General features: G+C 36.9%; 1 long non-coding RNA gene across 1 annotated transcript in view; it reads left to right on the top strand.

Moving 5' to 3' along the window:
• The first annotated feature begins 2859 nt into the window (after window positions 1-2859).
• LOC117202209 (uncharacterized) overlaps window positions 2860-20168 on the top strand; it is a 263569-nt gene continuing 246260 nt past the window's right edge. Inside the window, exon 1 of the long non-coding RNA XR_004484411.2 lies at window positions 2860-2977. This is a non-coding gene — a long non-coding RNA (uncharacterized LOC117202209). The remainder of the gene's footprint in view (window positions 2978-20168) is intronic.

The following is a 20168-nucleotide window of genomic DNA, read 5'->3' as shown; positions in this document are numbered from 1 at the left end:
AATGCAGTCCCTATTAAAATCCCAATACCATTCTTTGAAGACATGGGAAAAAGTATCCTAAAATTCTTATAGAATCTCAGTGGACCTTGAATAACCAAAACAATCTTGGGAAAGAAGAACGAAGATGGAAGCATCGCACTTCCTGATTTGAAAATATATTACAAAGCCACAGTAATCAAAACAGTCTGATACTGGCATAAAGACAGACATAAAGACCAATGGAATAAAATAGAGAGTACAGAAATAAACCCTCATGTATATGGCCGAATGATCTTCAACAAAGGTTCCAAGACCAAACAATGGGGAGAGGACAGTCTCTTCAACAAATGGTGTTGTGAAAACTGGATATCCACGAATGTAAGAATGAAATTGCTCCCTTAGCTTTTACCAGATACAAAAATTAACTCAAAATCGATTAAAGCCTAAATATAAGATCTAAAACGATTAAACTACTAGAAGAAAAGCTTTCTGAACTTGAATTTGACAGTGATTTATTGGACATAACACCAAAAGCACAGGCACAAATAGACAAATGAGACTACATCAAACTTAAAAACTTTTGCACATCAAAGGAAACCAGAGTGAAAAGCAACCTATAGAATGGGAGAAAGTATTTGTAAATCATATGTCTTAAAAAGGGGTAATATCCAGAATTTACCAAGAACTTCTAGCTCAACCACAACAACAACAAAAAACTTGATTTTAAAATGGGCGAAGATCTCGAATATCCATTTCTCCATAGAAGATATACAAATGACCAACAAGCATATGAAAAGATGCTCAATATTACTAATCATTAGAGAAATGCAGATCAAAACCACGAGATATCACCTCATACCCATTTGGATGGCTATGATAAACAATCACAACAGCAGCACTAGGCAGTGCAGGTGAGGATGTAGAGAAGTTGGAGCCTTTGTGCATTGTTGATGAGAATGTAAACTTGTGCAGCCGCTGTGAAAAACAGAAGGAAGGTTCCTAAAACATTAAAAATATAATTACCATATGATCTAAGCATCCCACTTCTGGGTATATATCCAAAAGAACTGAAAGCAGGATCTTGAAGAGATATTTGCTCACCCATGTTCATTGTTGTGTTATTCACATTAGCTAAGAAGTGGAAGCCACCAAAATGTTCAACAACAGATGAATGGATAAAACGTGATATATACATACAATGGAATATTTTTCAGCCTTAGAAAAGAAGGAAATCATGTCACATGGTACAACACGGATGAACCTTAAAGACATGGTGCTAAGTGAAATAATCCAGTCACAAAGAGATAAATACTACATGATTCCACTTACACGAGGTATCTAAAGTAGTCAGAGTCACAGCAACAGAGAGCAGAATTGTGGTTGCCAGGGCCTGGGGAGAGGGGAAATAGAAAGTTGTTGTTTGATGGGTCTAGAGTTTTATTTTTGCAAGATGAAAAAGTTCTGCAGTCTGTTGCACAACAATGTGAATATACTTAACCCTACTGAATTGCACACTTAAAAATGGCGAGTGTGGTAAATTTTATATTATGTGTTATTTATCACAATTAAAAATGTGGGTACACTGAGTGGAAAATAAGGAAACAGAATGAGAAGGAGAAAGAATTAATCAGCTGATTGGAAGGAATGGCCTGTCCCCATTTTCCCTATTACAGACTCCTGCCTTGTGACCTACCTGAATCTGGTGGAGACATGACAGGTGTCTTTTAGGGACAGTTACCACTGGTGGTTCCTGCACCTTTCCCAGAGGGTATAGTACTTCCGGGGCTCATCCTGGACCCTTACTCAGGGTCCAAAGTGGCCAAAGGCACCAAATGTTTTCTCACCTTCTTTCACCTACGCGGGGACAAAGGCATTGAATGGCTGAGTGTAGAGGCTGTTGGCAAAGATATTTGCAAAGGGATGGAAACCACAAATAAAAGAAACGAAGGTTTTGTGAGAGGCCTCCCCAGAACTGTGTGGTGAAAGCCCTTGGAGCCTGCTGGTTTACTGCTGGTGATCTTCATGCGTACAAGAGTGGACAAGGTAGGGGTGATGTGGCTCATCCCAGCGCCTTCGCCCTGCTCTACCTGCTGAATCAGGCGCCTAGAAAGAAATTGTTAGTTCTAACAGCTGAAGTTTTTCGTATTTCTCGTCTATTATACCGCCCCCTCTCCCTCCACATCATGGTCTAGTTTAAGTAACTGAGAGGCTTGTCTCCTGTCTCTGAGACCCTGCCTTGCTCTCTATCACAGCCATATGTGGAGACTGAGGGTATAAACAGAGTAGGATTTAGGGGAGTATTCAACTCCCTTCTCATTCAAACCCATTCTGTGGGGAAGACCAGCCACAGGAAGAGACCCATGAAGGCAGAGTGGTAAGGAATGGCTGTGTGTCAGGCTGCAGCTGGATCATGGATAAATTCACTGGTGGTGGAGAGGAAGTCTGGGCAAAGGGCACCTCAGAGGAAAAGCACTGAGACAGGAATTAAGGCAGCACTTTCTGGAACAACCAGGAGGTAAGCAATGCTGAACTGGGTTAGGACTAGAAAGAGAGGAAACTAGGACTTGAAATCAGACCAGTTTGATTCTAAAGTCTATACTTCTAACTTTAAGAATGTTAACATTTTGCCGTACTTAGCTCTCTGCATATTTATCTATCTATGCTAAATAATTTGCAAGTAAATTGCCAAATATCAAACCACTTCTGCCTAAATATTGTAGTGTACATATTGCAAAAATAAATAATTCTCGTACCCCCTAAGAAAACTAGCAACAAGTTTTTAATATCATCTAAATGCAGTCCACATTCAAACTTCCTTTTTAGTTTCATTTAATCTCAAACAGTCCCTAACCTTTTCTTTTTCTGTTTCTTTTCAGTGATATCAACTTGTGAAAAGGCCTGGCCAGTTGTCATGCAGAAAGTCTCTATTCTGTACTGATCTCTCTATTTTCCCATGGCGTGAAATTGTCTATGCGCTGGCTTTCTTATCAACTGGAAGGTAAGTCTCTGATATGATGTGATTCGATTCTGGATGCAATTTTTGGCAAGAATACTTCATAGGTGATGTTATGTACTCTTTCTGCACTCATCGGGGGGGACTTAGGGTATCTCATTGTCATTGATGCTAGCCTTGATCATTTAGTTAAAGTGGTGAACATCATATTTCATCTTTGTTAGGGCTCACTTTAGTTTTATTTTTTTTAATTAACAGATAATCTGTAGGATGATACTTTGGCAAGATGAGAATATTCTACTTGCCAGCAACATCTTACTTTATGGGCTAGATGATCCTTGTCTGAATCAATTATTGTATTGGAGCTGCAAAATTCTGATTTTATATTTCCATCATTACTTTTATACTTGCTAGCTTATATTCTTCTATGCTTCATGCCTCTTGAAGTCACAAAACCAAAGCTTAAGTTCTCTTGGTTCAGCAAATGCCTTCAAGGTAAAAGTGAGCTTCAGTGTTCTGCTTAACTTTCTGGACTCCCGCCTTTGTTTACTTTGGGGCCTGAATATTCTATACTTTCTTGTAAAATCATCAATAGACTTAAGATATTTTTATATTTCACCTAGAATGTTTAGGGTGAATATAAATGTATTATTTTTATCTATGATTCTTTTTGTCTTTATTAGATTGAGCAAATTTTCTTTTTACTTTTTCCTCCTCTATTTGGAATTTCTACATTCTATGTTTTAAAAATTTAACATGCATATTTGACATAAAATCTAAAACTATTTACATTTCTTTTTACTTCTGAAGAAATTAAAGGCACATACTTTTACATGTTGCTTTCTGATATTTTAATTTTACCTTATTTTCCCTTCCCGTTGGAAATTACCTCTATTATTATCTTTTGTAGTGTTAGGGACTGAGTTGTGTGCCCCCAGATTAATATGTTGATGCCCTAACTCCCAATATAAATGTATTTGGAGATATGGCCTTTAAGGAGATAATTAAGGTTAAATGAGATCATAATGGTGGGGCCCCAATCTAATAGGACTAGTGTCCTTATAAGAAGAGAAAGAGACACCAGGAGTGTGCATGCACTGAGAAAAGACCATGTGAGGACACAGAGGGAAGATGGCCTTCTGGAAACCATGGAGAGATCTCAAAAGAAACCAGCCCTGCTGGTACCTTTATCTTGGACTTCCAGCCTCCTGAACTGTGAGAGAATACATTTCTGTTGTCTAAGCCACCCACTCTGTGGTATTTTGTTATGGTAGCCAGAGCTGACGAATACAGATAGTCAAGGCTTCTTTAGATTTAGCAATCCACATACCACTTTCTCTTCTTACCACTCCTTCCTGCTACTCCTTCTGAATTTAACTTCCTCTTCCATGAAGTATATCATTTAGTAGTTCTTATAGCAGACCCTTTCTCTCTCTCTCTCTCTCTCTCTCTCTCTCTCTCTCTCTCTCATTCTTTACTGAAAATTTTTACTTTTTTCCTTATTCTAGAATAAGAGTTTAGCTGAGTAGTAATTATCGATAATTTCTTTTAATACTTTAATTTTATCCCAAATATTCTGGACTCTATCCATTGTTGCTACTGAAAAAAATTATTAAAGATGTAATTGTCTTTTTTTAAGTTATTCTGTTTTTTTTTTTTTTTTGGCCACTTTCAAGATTTGTTCTTTGTCTTTATATTCAGTATGTCCAGGTGTAGATTTTATTTTACTTTTCTTCTATTTCATTCTGTTTGTTCCTTGAGGCTAAGGGTTCTTGCATTTAGTCAGTTACAGGAAATTCTCAGTTGTAATATTCAATATATCACGTTTCTCCATTCTTTGTATTCTTTTTGTGTACTCCTACTAAGAATATATTAGACCTTCTCATTCTATTGTTGGTGTCTGTTAACTTTTCTTCCAGGTGTTCTATTTATGTGTGCTCACTGCCTAGTTAATTTCTTTACGTACACAGTTTACTAAATCTCTTTTCAGTGATTTATTTTTTATTTCTAGAAATCTAAATTGTTTCTTTTTCATTTTTGCCAGGTTTTTAAAAATTATTTCTTTTTATTATAACTTGTGCCTTCAGTTTTCTTTTTACATGAATATTATATTTCAAAATACTTAACTCTGACAGCTTTATTATTGTAAGTTCTGTGTGTTTGTTGGGTTTACTGACATTTTTCATGGTTTGTTACATGTTCCTTGCATATTCTGCATCTTTGTGCTTTGTGGGCTTATTGTTAAAAGACCTTGATCTCTGATAATTAATCTTTTAAGAAGGTTTTCATTTGCTTCTGCCAAATACCTTTAGTGATTATTATTGCCCCTTTGATGTTAATTTTTCAGCTTGGTAGGGTCCAGATCAAGCAAGTAGTTTAAATCTGAACCTCTGGCCTATGACTTCCCAAGGGACACTCTTTTACCAATCAGAATCCAAGCTTAAATTTCCTTTTCACTTCTTCGAACCACTTCCTTGAACTATAGTTACTCATTTAATAGCATTTTACTGCTTTAAAAATCACTCAACTGTCTTGCCTTCATCTGAGAATCTATGTAATAACATCTTTTCCTGTTTTGTATTCTCAGGACATTTAAATCCTAAGTTCCTTGATTATGAGAGCAATAACCCTTCATACAGCTTCTATGCAGTCAGCTCACATGCCAGTCCCTCTGCTTTCCAGTTTTCTTTTAGTTTATGTCCCTTGGGGAAATCCAAATACATGCACGAAACACATGCACATAGGTATGCTTTTATAACTGCTTGTTATATTCCATCCAGAATTTCTTTGTATTTGGCAACAGAAGGTTTTCAGTCAGTAATACTGTAGAAATGGGAGTCCATGGTGGTGGTTATACAAATCCCAAATTGAATGGGCTCCCTTGCCAAAAGAAAGTTCTCAGTCAAAAGAACTATATGCAGAAGGCTAAGGATCACTTTGTTAGAAATATATGCAGGGTTGAGCAAGATAATTTCGACACTGAGATACTTTGACAGAAATCTTACTTTACAGTTCATGTGAAGAAGACATTCAGTCACTGGTGTGCTCTAAAGCAGACAAAATAAACATAAGCAAACAACCCCCCACCCCAAAGCTCTATTTATAGTGCTTGCTAATTTCCATGGTGTAAGTATTCTCACAAATGGCTGATTTCAAACTAGCAATGGATTGCCAGTTAACTCACAACATTCCTGAAAATTTAATGACTGGTCCATGGAAACCAATATGAACCAGTTCAAGCACATGACTGCATTTAATTCATATTCCTGGATAATTTTTGTGGTAGATGTGGCATTTTCACTTTTTTCGTGATTCTAGTTCTCTGTGTCCTAGTTTGTTGCTTTCGTGGTAAAGGAAAAAGAAATATTAAATTTAAATTTCAGACTATGCATCAGAACAGGGATCAGCAAACTTTTTTTGCACAGTGCCTAGTATAAATACTTTAGGATTTGCTGGCTGCATACAGTTGTCTTTTGCATATTCCTCTTCTTTTACTTTCTTCTTCTTCTTCTTTTTTTTTTTTTAAACTCTTTAAAAATATGAAGACCATTGCACAGCAGGCCCTTAGCTGGACTATAGTTGGCTGACCTATTTCTCTGCTCTAGAAGCTTGGGATTATTGCTGCCTTAAAACAAACTTGTGCTGAAATTTCTGATAGATGATAGGAGAATCATACTCTCTGTTTCTTAGTTTCTTGAACCATTTCTACAATTATCAAACCACGACGTTTTCTCTGGTATCATTGAGCTGGGACGGTCTATTTTGATTCTGTTTCTTTGAAACTGTATTTACTGTAAATGACAGCATATGTTACTAGGGGGAAAAGTTTTAATTTCTAGAATTTTCCATTAAAGTTATCTTTGAGATATTTGTTCTTTCCATTTTAACACTTTTTAAAGGCTTCCCAAGTAAACCAAAGCATTAGAGTTTATGGATTATTTTGTCCTTATCCAAATGCTTGAGGCTATTAATTTTTCTTTGTATAAAAATATTTTTATATCCTTCCAAACAGGACTTAAGCTTACTTTCAGTGGTCAGTAAGGCTTGAAACTCCATGGCTTAACTGCTTTATATTATTTTAAGGACTGTAGAAATTGATGGATTATCATCAGGAAAATGAAAACAGTTTTCAGAACTACTTTGCTTAGAGAATTGAGCTTTTCAAGGCATACCCCCTCCTCAAACACCAAGTATTAATTATGTGGTTTAAGCTCCTGTTATTTCAGCAAAGAGCTTAAAAGACTGACTGACCAGCATGAAAAAGCAATAGAGCATTAATTGAACAGATTTGAAATAATTGAGTTCCACATTTGTTAAGAACATAATAAAGGATGTTATCAAAGCTTCACACGTGGATATACCATTCTGAAAACTGCTTATGAAAATAATAGACTTTGATGCTAAGAATGAAAAAATATATGCTTTAAAAATTCATTAGGAAACTTCCCTTAAAAATGAATTATAGAAACTTCTGCTTTATTATAGAAATACCTTCTGACAGGCTACAGTTATCAGTTTCCATATTTGTGTACAGTTGAAGCATAATTGATGAAGGTACAGGGCATACTGTAGATTGAATACAGAAAATTCCATTTCTTAATAGAAGTCAAAACCAGAAATGAGATCAAATGAGATCAAGTGAGAGAAAGAGATGGCAATTGGGAGAAGGAAAATGAAAAAGAAAAATGTTTTCCTTTTGTCTGTAAAGTGAGTCTAGGCAGTAGAATGGAGATAGTTGTCAGGATAGGCAACAAGAAATCAGAGTTGAAGGCTCATTATAGATACTCTTTGTAAACTGATCACTGTGCTAGCTTATTTTAACTCAGAAATGTAGTCATCACAACTTTTCAGTTGAGAACTGTTTGGCGTAAAATGTTACTTAAGTAGTTAAGAAATTTACCTCTATTTTTAAAGTTAGCAAAAGCTTTAAAATACAAATCAATATTCATAGTTCCAAGAATTATGACGAACTTGGTAATCTCTTAATAGCTCACCAAAGGTCTTGCTGCTCTCTTGGTGAGTACTGAGAAATAAGCATCTGTTTTTAAAGATAGATGATGATAATTCACATGATGTGTATATTCTGAAACAAAAAAGCAGTTTCCACGTTTCATCAATGATTGCCTTACAGAAGGTTGTCTCTAGGTTATCACATGTGAATGACTAAATTCTATGATATATTACTTCTCGTTGTGATAAAAGAACAAGCTAGTTTACGTTTTAAATAATATGGCAGGTAAGGAAGATATTCATCCATTCACTGAGCAGATGTTTAATGATTACCTCTTTGTTCTAAGCAATAGAAATAAAGCAGTGAATAAAACAAAGTCCATGCTTTTATGGAGCTTATAATCAAATGTATTGGGTAGAAGGTAGGAAGGAGGAGACAGTAAACAATGAACACTTATACAATATATCAGTTGGTAATATGTTCTAGAAAGGAAAATAAAGAAGAGTAAAGCAACCAGAGACAATATGGTTGTGATTTTATATAGATGGTTAGAGACATCCTATCTGATATAATATTTCAGCAAAACTGTGAAAGGCTGTGTAATAGTTAATTTTATGTGTCAACTTGACTGGGCCACAGGGTGCCTAGACATTTGGTCAAACATTATTCCAGGTGTTTCTGTGAGGGTGTTTTGGATGAGGTTAAGAGTTGAATTGGTAAGCTGAGTAAAGCAGATTTCCCTCCCTAAAGTGGGTGGGCCACTTTTATCAGTTGAAGGCCTGAGTAGAACAAAAGGACTGACTCTCCCATGAATAAGAAGGAATTCCTCCTGCCTGATGTCCTTTGAGCTGGGACATGGGTTTTTCCTGCCTTTGGACTCACACCGAAACATTGGCTCTTCCTGGGTCTTGAATTGGAAATTATATACACATCTTATTTGGTTCTGTTTCTCTGAAGAACTCTGACTAACATAGACTGTGAGCAAATGAGGCGTTGGGATGTGGAAGAGAGCTTCAGGCAGGGGGAAAAGAGGGTGCTAAGACCCTGAGTGAGTGGGAAAGCAGAAAAGAGATGTGAGGTTGTGGAAGTAGCTGAGGCAAAGCTACATAGAGCCCATAGGTCATAGTAAAGGACTTTGCTTTAATTTTTATAAAGGTAGGTATTTTGAGTGTTTCAAGTAGAGAGAGAATTCACATGGATCCCTCTGGCTCTTATTTTCTGAAATGGGGAAGACTAGGGACAGTAGATACGAGCTATTATGAATGAAGTTAAATGTTTGGTTCTGCAAATGTTAATTCTGAGATTTCTTTTGGACACCTAGTCACCATTATATATCCAGCTGATGGAAATATTTCTGAGTGTAGGGGAGGTTGAGGCTGGAGAGGTATAAAGATGGTATTTAAAAATGTGGAACTTGATGATGATGATATATAGAGTTTACTGTGGGACAGGAACAGTTTCAATTCTCAGAACAACCTTGTAAGGTAGGTATTATTATTTCCATTCTATGGATGAGGACGCTGAGGCAAGGGAGGTTATGTATCTTCCCTATAACATACTTACACTTAGTAAGTTATGGAGTTGGGATGCAGACTCAGGCAGACTGACTTCTAGAATCATGCTATGACGCCTCCCACGTGAGGTTCTTTAGGAACTGTGTATACTTAGAGAAGAGCTCCAAGGATTGTCCTAGGATAATACAGTAAACAAAGGTCAGGAAAATGAGGAAGAACCTACAGGGGAAATCAAGAAGGGGCACCAGTGAGGTCTAATGAGAACTCAGAAAATGTCACCTAGGAAGCCAAGGAAGGAGCATATTTCAAGTGTGTGAATCATCAAGTCACCTGCCCCTGCTGGGGCACGTATGGTGAAGACTGAGAAAGGGTCACTTGGTTTTCCAACGTGGATTCTCTTCTTCAGCCTGATTGGAGATGTTTCAAAAGAAAATGGGCCCTGTCTTGGTTTCCAAATACCATTCTCCACTAAAACGAATGAATCAGGGTTCCTTGGAGAAATATCTAGGGCAAGGAAAGTACAAGATGAACCCGGAATATGATGTGGCAGAAAGTGAGGATGTAGTCGATGACTGATGTTTCCAAAGGACATAGGAGCAAGTTTGAAGAGACCTCCAATAGCCAATACGAGACAATTTGAGCACCAAAATAATGATAGCAAAGGATTTTAACCTATTGAATATGAACCCATGAATTCAAATTGGTGTAATTAGTTAACTAAACAAATTAAAGAGAAATCTCTTTCTCACAGTTTGTCTTCTCCAAACAACTAGTAAATGTAGAAAGACTAATAGAATTAGAATTATCATTTGGCAATTGTAATAATGATAATTGGTTCAAGCAAAAATTATTAATGGATATAAAAACCAGTGGGTGAAAGTTTAAGGAGTAACAGAATATTTACATAGTCTCAACTTATCTTCTTGTAAGACTTACCAGTTACAAAGGGTAAACTACTAACTTTGCGGTAGAGAATCCTGGCTGACACCACTTTATCCAATTAGCCCCAATCATGGAACTAATCAATAGGGTGTACTTCCTGATACAATGCTCTAAGAAGAACTTTACATCACCTTATCATCTCTGAGGTGCTCCTGCCAAAAGTCCATAATATGAATCTAATAATGAGGAACCATCACACAAATCCGAATTAGAGATAATTCTCTGTATAACTGGACTATACTTTTTAAAGATGTCAAGTCTTGAAACATAGACTCAACAAACGTTTAGATTAAAGGAGACTAAAGTGATAACGCAACAGAATGCAATGCATAGCCTTGGATATTCTTTTGCTATAAAAATTATTACTAGGACCATTGGCAAAATCTGAGTAAGGTCTGTAGCTTAGAGAATAGCCTTGTGTTTTGTTTTTTAATAATTTGATATGCCTTAAAACATATGTGATATGCTTTGAAATAACATGCTTGACACTGGTTAAATGTCTAGGCAGATATTCTTCATGCTTGCTAAGCATTAAATATTAATTATTGTAAACTTACTATAATATCTGTTGGTAATATATCTGTTCATATCATCATCAAGCTTATTGAATATCTGCTTTTTAGATTGAACACTGCCCTTAGCCTCAAGGATACAAAAGATATATGGTGGGGTCATTACTCTCAAGGGTTTTAACACTTTATTTAGGAAGAAAGGATGCACATATGGATATTTAAATATCAATGCAAAATAGCATATAGAAAGTGCTGAATGAATGTTGCATGCATACCATACTATAAGAATTTAGATAAAGTAGTTAGACCAAGGAATGAGAGAATGAATTGGACAAGGAAATCGAACTCTGCTTAGTGTGTGGAATTAGCTAAATTGCTTTTCTTTTCTAAGCCCGCACTGTCCATCTGTGGCATTGAATAATAATAATACATGCTTCATAGTTTAGCTGTTACCCTTCCTCACCCACCATGGTGCCCTCTATGAGGGCAAGGCCCGTGTCAGCCCTGGTCAGTATTGTATTGCCACTTTATCCAATTGAAAACTTATATGTGGACTGCATGAATGAAATTTATGAGAATTAGAAATGATTTTTAAAATTTGATGTCTTAATACTGAGGAAGAGAATTGTTATATAATGAGGATATTCCAACTGTAGCATCTGGTAGATAATAAGAATAATAATTCTGTTTACTAAGAAGCTGCTGTCATTACCATCACCAAACTCTGACACTATCTCTGAGAGTCTTGAAGTAAAGGTGATGCTTCTAAGTGTAGAAGAGAGGAGCCAACAGGCAGAAAGAGTCTTGTAAACAGAGTTCCTCAGGGAGTGGAGACTGTATTTATTTATTTGTTATTGGAGTATAGTTGATTTACAATGTTGTGTTAGTTTCAGGTATACAGCAGCGTGATTCAGTTATGCATATATATCTATTCTTTTTAAGATTCTTTTCCCTTATAGGTTATTACAAAATACTGAATATAGCCTCCTGTGCTATACAGTAGATCCTTGCTCGTTTTCTGTTTTATACATAGCAGTGTGTATATGTTAATCCCAACCTTCCAATTTATCCCACCTCCCCTTACTCCACAGGTAACCACAAATATGTTTTCTATGTCTGTGGGTCTATTTCTGTTTTGTATATAAATTCATTTATATCATTCTTTTTTTTTTAAGGTTACACATGTAAGCAATATCACGTGATATTTGTCTTTCTCTTTCTGACCACTTCACTTAGTGTGATCATTTCTAGGTCCATCTGTGTTGCTGCAAATGGCTTTATTTCATTCTTTTTTGTGGCTGAGTAATATTACATTTTGTGTGCATGTGTGTGTGTACACACACACCACATCTTCTTTATCCATTCATCTGTTGATGGACATTTAGGTTGTTTCCATGTCTTGGCTATTGTAAATAGTGCTGCAATGAACATTGGGGTGCATGTATCTCTTTGAATTATGGCTTTGTCAGGATATATGCCCAGGAGTGGGATTGCAGGATCATACGGTAGCTCTATTTTTAGTTTTTAAGGAAACTCCATACTGTTCTGTATAATGGATGTATCAATTTACATTCCTACCAAAGTGTAGGAAGGTTCATTTTTCCAGCATTTATTATTTGTAAACTTTTTGATGATGGCCATTCTGACCAAAATGAGTTGATCCCTCATTGTGGTTTTGATTTGCATTTCCCTAATAATTAGTGATGTTGAGCATCTTTTCAGTGGAAGAAGTAGAATGATGCAGTTGTCCAGGGTAGCAGTGGGAGTTAAATTTAGAGAGGGAGGTAGGGTAGACCTGTCTCATCTTGAATTTTAATTGAGGAGATTGGACTTTATCCAGTGTCTAGTGAGGAAGCATTAGATCCTGAGTAGGTGATATATCATAAGCATTGGGAAGATCAATTTGATAATAAAGTAATGAAATTATCAGAGGTACATTTTATTATTTTAATGTAACTATAGCTACCTACTATTAAATATATTTGAAATTTTGCCAATAACAGTTGCTTTTTAAACATTGTCTTTATGATAGATAATTATCTTGCTGAAGACTGAGATACACCAGGCAAATCTTGAAAGTGGTTTATCCTAGAGGCTAAAGTGGGTTATGTGTAACCCCTGGCATACTTTTATTTATTTTAATTGTGACAGATATTCAGGACATTTATACTGACCACTGTATTAATGACTCTCATAGTTAAATTTACCTGGAAGCAACAGATATGCCCAAGGAAACTTATTGCTTTATAAAAAGTTCATCTGAGTGTCTTCTGGACCCAATGAAACATTTAGGGTCTTGGTTATGTCTCAAGAGTATAGCAGAGTATAGTAAATGGACTTAGAAAATGCAAAATTGCTACATTTCAGATGGTTGTCATAAGTCATTTGTTACATGCTGACTGCACCCATAAAATACTTCAATTTTGTATATTTCCTTAGGGAATGCCTCTCTTCCACATACAAATAAGAAAGAGATTTGTTTGGGAAAGTCTTAGCAGATGATCAAGCAAGGTGGAAAATGTGAGAAGGATGCAGAAACTGGGAACTTTCTATCATGCAAATGTTTTCCTAGTTTTGCCTATTTAGAGGGAGAGGCCAACAGAATTCCTGTCAGAAACTCCTATCTGTTATGCTTCTAAGGACCTTATTGGCTTTCTTGGTGAATGCCTATTTGCAAGTAAAATATTCAGTTGGTTCATCTTTCTAAACCCACAAAATTGCACAGGGTATCTGTGTTATGTAGCCGATGGAATATGTGGACTGATTGCATATTTTGATGTGAAATTATTTAGGCTTCTTTCAAATTACTGCCTCTGCCCTGAGTCCTGGAGCGTGTGAGATTTTGTGTGCACCGTATAAGAATGGAGTCTCTATTTCCACAGCCCTCTGAGTCTTCTGAAAGTAACCCCCCCTGGACTTCAAAGCCAAATGTTCTGGTGTCTTGTCTTCTGATTGCAGGACCCCCAGGCTGGGGAGCCTAATGTAGGGCTCAGACCTGTTGCTTTTTGGGGAGAACCTCTACAATTGTAATTATCCTCCTGTTTGTGGGTCACCCACCTGGGGGTATAGGTCTTGCAACTCCACCCCTCTTACCTGTCTTGTGGTTCCTTGTTTATATCTTTCATTGTAGAAGATCTTTTCTGCTAGATTCTGATCTTTCCCATCAATAGTTACTCCGTAAATAGTTGTAAGTTTGGTATACCTGTGAGAGGAGATGAGCTCAGGGTCTTCCTACTCTGCCATCTTGGCCCACTCCCAATTTTAATTGATTTTAATTGATTTTCTACAAAGGAAAATAATTAGCATATAGTAATGTCATATTTTAATATACATCTTCCTGCTATGAGAAAAAGGCCATGAATATAGTTTAAAGACTACCTTATACTGAATTCTTTTGTGAGACAGGGAAGCATAGTTACTTTCTATTTTAAAGACCTCCTTCAGGGAGCGCCCCCTATTGCATGGGGGGGGGCTCATGTTTGTAGGAGGAGGTGAGAATTCTCAGGAAGCAAATTTTTCGCTTGGTAGAGAATGATTCTCTTGTATAGGACTTAAATCTCAAGTCTGCAGTAGGTGATATGTGACTTAAGAGCCTTAAGGGAGGTGATTTGTCACTGAATGTCAAGTGCAGATCTTCAAAGGGACTAGCAAGTGAAGTGGAAAGATATCATCCTATGTGCCATCTTTGTTCAGAAGGATTCTAAATGAGCAGTTGTTCTGAAGTGGAGTTGTGGGTTTAAGAATGGTTTTGCTACTTATCCGGAATCTTGAAACATGCCACAGTGGCCATGTTTTCATTCCGCGACAAGAAAATAATGAGAAATGTTTTAGATTTTTACCTCTTTTGCAAGGACGGTTTTCTAGGAAGCTTGATTTTGCCAGTCCTGTTACTTTTGCTTCTGTCTTTATAGAAGTTACCATGGTGGCAGATGTCTGGTGAAAGTCCAGTAATTTGGCTCCTATTGTATATCATATTTATCTCTAAGGTAGCTTATCAATATTTATATCTTAGGGGAAAATCAAGGTTAAAGGAACAATGGACTCCATTTTCTTCTATTAATTCACATGGGTAGTTGCCCATGGGTGTTGATGCATCAGTAGCCATATAACAGTGTTTGTTTCACCTGTCTCATTAACAGTGTACAAGACAAGAGCCTATCATTGTATAGAGTGCATAAAATGTGTAAGTACATTTTGATAATTTTATTCAGCCTTATGTTTGTTGCTGGTGTAAATGGATGTTAACATGATATACTCCTCGTTGAGAAGGTATGGCGTTCTTACTGATTAAAACTGTATCTTTTCTACTATCATCTTGCAAATACCAGGAGTTCTACCAGTAGAGGTACTTTCATTTGCAGTATTCATTGTGTTTTCAAGTGGTTTTTTAAGATGCAGTTAGAGCAGTAATAAACAACAAAACATTTCCTTTAAGGTGGGAGTGGTAGAGCCCATGAAAAAGCACTGAACATGATTTTTGTGGTAGGTGAAAGGTGTCAACGATATTTCATAATTTTGCCATTTGTCATCATTGCACTTGGAGTGCAAGGGTCTATTTATCTATCTAAAGAATGTTTGTGTCCCCCAAAATTCATATGTTGAAACCCTAATGCCAATGTAATAGTATTAAGAGGTAGGGCCTTTGGGAGGTAATTAGGTCCTGAGGGTGGGACCCTCGTGAATGGGATTAGTACCCTTATAAGAGGAGGCCAGAGAGCTAGTTAGCTCTAGTTTTGCCATGTGATGACACAGCAAGAACACCACCATCTGTAAACCAGGCAGAGGGCCCTCCCCAACCATATTGGCACCCTGATCTTAAACTTCCAGCCTCCAGAACTTTGAGAAACATATGTTTGCTGTTTAAGCCACCCATTCTGTTATAATTTGTTATAGCAGTCCAAATAAGACAACACATATATTAGCAATCCCTCACCTTTAAACCTATCCTCTTTATGTATACATTTTGGGAGTTTTTCATCTAATTCTTAATGGTTTGGCAATGAGCCCCAGTACTTTTAAAAGAGAACAGATTATTTGAGAAATGCACATGGGATGTTAGGAGCACTATGATTCCCTATAAAAAGACACATCGTGTTCACTAAGGGGGCTTGTATTATGAAGATCAGTAATCAGCCTGTGGTTAAAAGAACATGTAATATGAATAAGCGAAATTTCTTTCTGCCTACCTTGGGGCTCAGGCAAGATGAGTAAGGTACAAAGAACTGAGATGGGAATAAAATTATTCTGTTATTTTTTATTTCTGCACTACGTATTTGTTTACACAAAAAAGAAAAGGGGAAACATAGAGTTATTAAGATTCTCTCTTTAAAATACACGCTCAGCCAAATGAAAGAACAAATGTAGACTCTGAGCAAAGATTTCCTATAATCCTGGCCCAAGTGTTGAGGCTATAAATTATGTAAGTAGCCACATACCAAAGCAGTATGAAGCCCAGGTATGCTGACAAAGGAACATTCACACCAGGCCCTGGCAACTTGAACTTAATTTCTACTGAGACCCAAATGACTGATGAAAGATGATTGCTGGCGGGTATTATTTCTTTATCTTTAAAGAGGGACATATTGTGCAGCATTGCAAAATATCCAAAAGCCACTGTGGATAAGCAAGCCAGATCTTACTTTGCTCTCCAAACTACCTGAAGCTTTGTGTGCAGACCTGGTTTATCAGCTCCCCAAGCAGATTGGGCCCCTTAGGGCACTCATCTGATTATGGGTAATGTAATCATTGCTTCCAGGGGGTTGTGAAATTTGACAAGCCCTGTGGTACAATGGTCATTACTGAAAGGGAGGGTTTGACTGCAGTCTAACTTCATGGTTTCCATAACTTTTTTCTTGCTCCTAAAGCAACCTGAAACCTACCTGGTTCCTTGTTTTTCAATCGATGGCCGAGCTCTTCTTCCCAGCCTCTCACTTTTTCCTTTCCTTTCCCTTCTCTCCCTCCCTCTCTTTCTCTCAGTCTCTTTCCCTTCCCTCCTTTCCTTTCTTTTCCTTCCCCTTCCCTGCCCTTCCCTTCCCTTCCTTTCCTTTCCTTTCCCTTCCTTCCTTCCTTCCTTCCTTCCTTCCTCTCTCCCTCTCTTCCTCCCTCTGTCCCTCCCTCCCTCCCTCTGTCTCTCCCTCCCTGCCTCCCCCCTTTCTTTCTTTTTCTTTCTTTCTTTCTTTCTCTTTCTTTCTTTCTTTCTTTCTTTCTTTCTTTCTTTCTTCTTTCCTTCCTTCCTTCCTTCCTTCCTTCCTCTCTCTCCTTCTATCTTTCTTTTCCTTTCTTTTTGTGAGAGAGGAGAGGAAACAGACACTAAGGATCCTTTTTCAGAGGTAAAGATGATTAATTAATGTTGCACTTGACAAGTTTAACACAAGAGCACTCACCAAACAAAATTGATTAGCTTTAATACTGTAACAGTGCATCAGGAAAGCAGAATGTTTTGTTTCCCTTTGCCTGAAAATCCCTTGCTTAATTTTCTGTGAGTTCAGTTTAATAATAACTCTTCATCTTGAGCAACATTTTGCTGTCCCCACCCTCTTTTTGTTCTTAGACTGCATGTTGAAGAAGATAGTCATATATTACAATCAATTTTATGAATGTTGTAGACTAGAATAATCACACATAACCATGAAATAAGCTTATTTTGTTATTCTTACAGAGGAGAATAAGTTCTGGTAGATTCTTAATATTTAAGTTGAGCAGAAACATAGGGCATTTATTTTTAGGGATAAGTAGATGCTAAAAATGGAAATGAGTAATGTATTCATAAACATTAACAGTGTTTATAATATTGGCTAGTAAGGTCTGTATAAAAGTCTTGATTGTGTTCATAAAGATATCAGAGGAGAAAGAAAATAGCCTTGTGTTTGAGTTGTATGCTTATGCGGATCAGGATTCTCAATCATCATGTAAGTTGTGGACTAATTTTACATTTCCTCTTTTGTATGGGCTCTTATTTATATTTATAAGTAGAGACTTCCTTTTCCTGTTTCCCTGTCAAAGTAACTTACAGACTCATTGTAATGTAGCAAACAGAACTACCTTGGAGGCAAGACAGTTTTCCTAATAAGGTATTAAGCAACACAACGTAACACATTTTACAATCTCTTCCAACTGTCAAGATTCTTGTAATGAATCAAAATGAGAAACACACAATTGTGTTATTAATTAAGAAGAATAAAACTGCATTTGCTGAAACACAAAATTATTTTACATCTTTAGGAAAAATGTCTCAGGAAAAAATGATAGTAAATTTCAATTAGAAAATAAATACCCCACTATACACTTAGTTGTTGTAAAATGAAATATACATAGCTTGACTGCTATTTTATTGAATGCAGCCGTATGTTTGAATGTTTGCCTCATTGTCAAGGGGGTGACTGGTTTCAGGAGGGTGCTGCTGTGAATTACTCAAGGGATGTTGTATAAATGTAGATTTTCTATTCCAGAGCAAAGTTTGGAAAACAGTTTCTTGATCATCTATCAAATTCAATGTAATAGTCTCGATAAGCATTGGGTGGAAGATCACTGTGACTTTGACGTGTGTCGTGGGGAGGTTAGTGTTGCTTTCTCAAGCTCTTCTCTGTCTCTGTGTTGGTCACTCTTTGGAAAGCTCATATCCAAATATCTTGGACTGTTTTAACAAAATACCACAGACTGGGTAGATTAAACAACAGAAATTTGTCTTCTCACAATACGGGAGGATGGAAAGCCCAAGAAAAAGGATCAAGGTTTTTCTCTCCCTGGCTTGGCTTCTCGCTGTGTCCTCACATGAGGGTGCGGGAGGGAATTGAAATATAGGATTAACGACAAAATAGATTTAATTAGGGACACTGGGATTGAATAAACAAAATATGAGTCTGGTGCAATAACTCCCATACCCTCAAGTGGCTACTCATGTCACATAAAATGAAATCCACTCTGTGGAAGAATGAAGATTTTTATGATCTAGCCTCTGTTGATAGCTCTTATTTTACCCTGTTCCCCCTTTGCTCACTCCAGCCACTAGCTCTTCTGTCTGCTCCTGGAAGAACCCAAACTTTTTCCTGCCTTAGGGCCTTTGCACAATCTATTCTTTCTTTTTAGACTGTTCTTTACCTGATCTTTGTACAGCTTCTTCCTTGTCATTCAGGTTTTAGCTCACATGTCCCCTCCTCTGAAAAAGACTTTTTGACCACCTTATCTTGGTAGGATATTCCCACTCACCCCACTTACTGTCTCATCCATTGCTAGATACCATCACTGCTCCTCACAGCATTAACACTGTTTGAAATTATGCTGTTTATTTGTTGATATTTTTCTATCTTTCCCCTCCCCATCCATTTGTACTTCTCTTGAATATAAACTGTATGAGGGCAGGAGTCTTGTCTGTTTTGCTCACGCTGTTTTCCCCAAGGCCTAGAATGTACCTGCCACAGAATGGGCACTTCATCCACATTTCTTGACAGGGAAATAGTCGAATAAAGAAATTTTTCGAATCACTTTTAAGGTCTAGTATTACTGAATATTATATATATTCAGATATATTTTTGGATGCCTCCCTCCTCTTTGAATGTGACCCCCCAGGCCTCCCTGAGAAGATGAGGGCACAGTACCCCCTTGAAAATAAAGTGCTGGAAATATATTTGTATTCCTTTATCTCAAACCACTTATTGAAACCCAAGAGAGAAGCTTAAAACACAAATCCTATTCTTTTTCAAAAAACACATACTCTCATATCTTTGTGAATGTGTCACTTGAGATTTCAGACTTAAATGAATAATTGTTTCCTATTCTTATTTTCTAGATATGAAAATATTTTAAGAGAAAGGATATCCACATCCCTCAGCTTGAAAGTGCATTACTGATTCCAAAAATACTTGCAAAGCAGAGTAATAGATAAAAACTCCACAGAACTACATTTTATTTGGCAGTCTGAGACTTTTTTCAATGACTGCACAAAAGCATTAAATAGAAATGGCCTAGGGATAAGGCATTGAATCAATATGCACCAGTAAGTTTGTGAAATCAATTTTTTGCTCCTTGGATACAGGAAAATTGATGTAACCGATGCTGTGTAACTTCTATTAATTGCCCACAGTGACAGAAAATTTATCAATTACTTATTGACTTCTTCGAGACTATGGGAAAATGGCAATAGCTCCAAAGTTAAGCATATAATATAGAAACCTTCCCTAGCTGAATGAAGGTGTAACTAGAAACAGATCAGATTTTTAAATGTGTGTCTTTGTATTTGGTTTCACATATACACATCTCTCTCCCAGTCATGTCCTGCCTCAGAAGTTCGATATCTTAGAGATGTCTATCCATTAAGGTTT

Source organism: Orcinus orca, chromosome 3 (genome assembly GCF_937001465.1).
Source record: "Orcinus orca chromosome 3, mOrcOrc1.1, whole genome shotgun sequence".
NCBI classification, from domain to species: domain Eukaryota; kingdom Metazoa; phylum Chordata; class Mammalia; order Artiodactyla; family Delphinidae; genus Orcinus; species Orcinus orca.
This window is presented reverse-complemented; position numbering and strand designations above follow the sequence as displayed.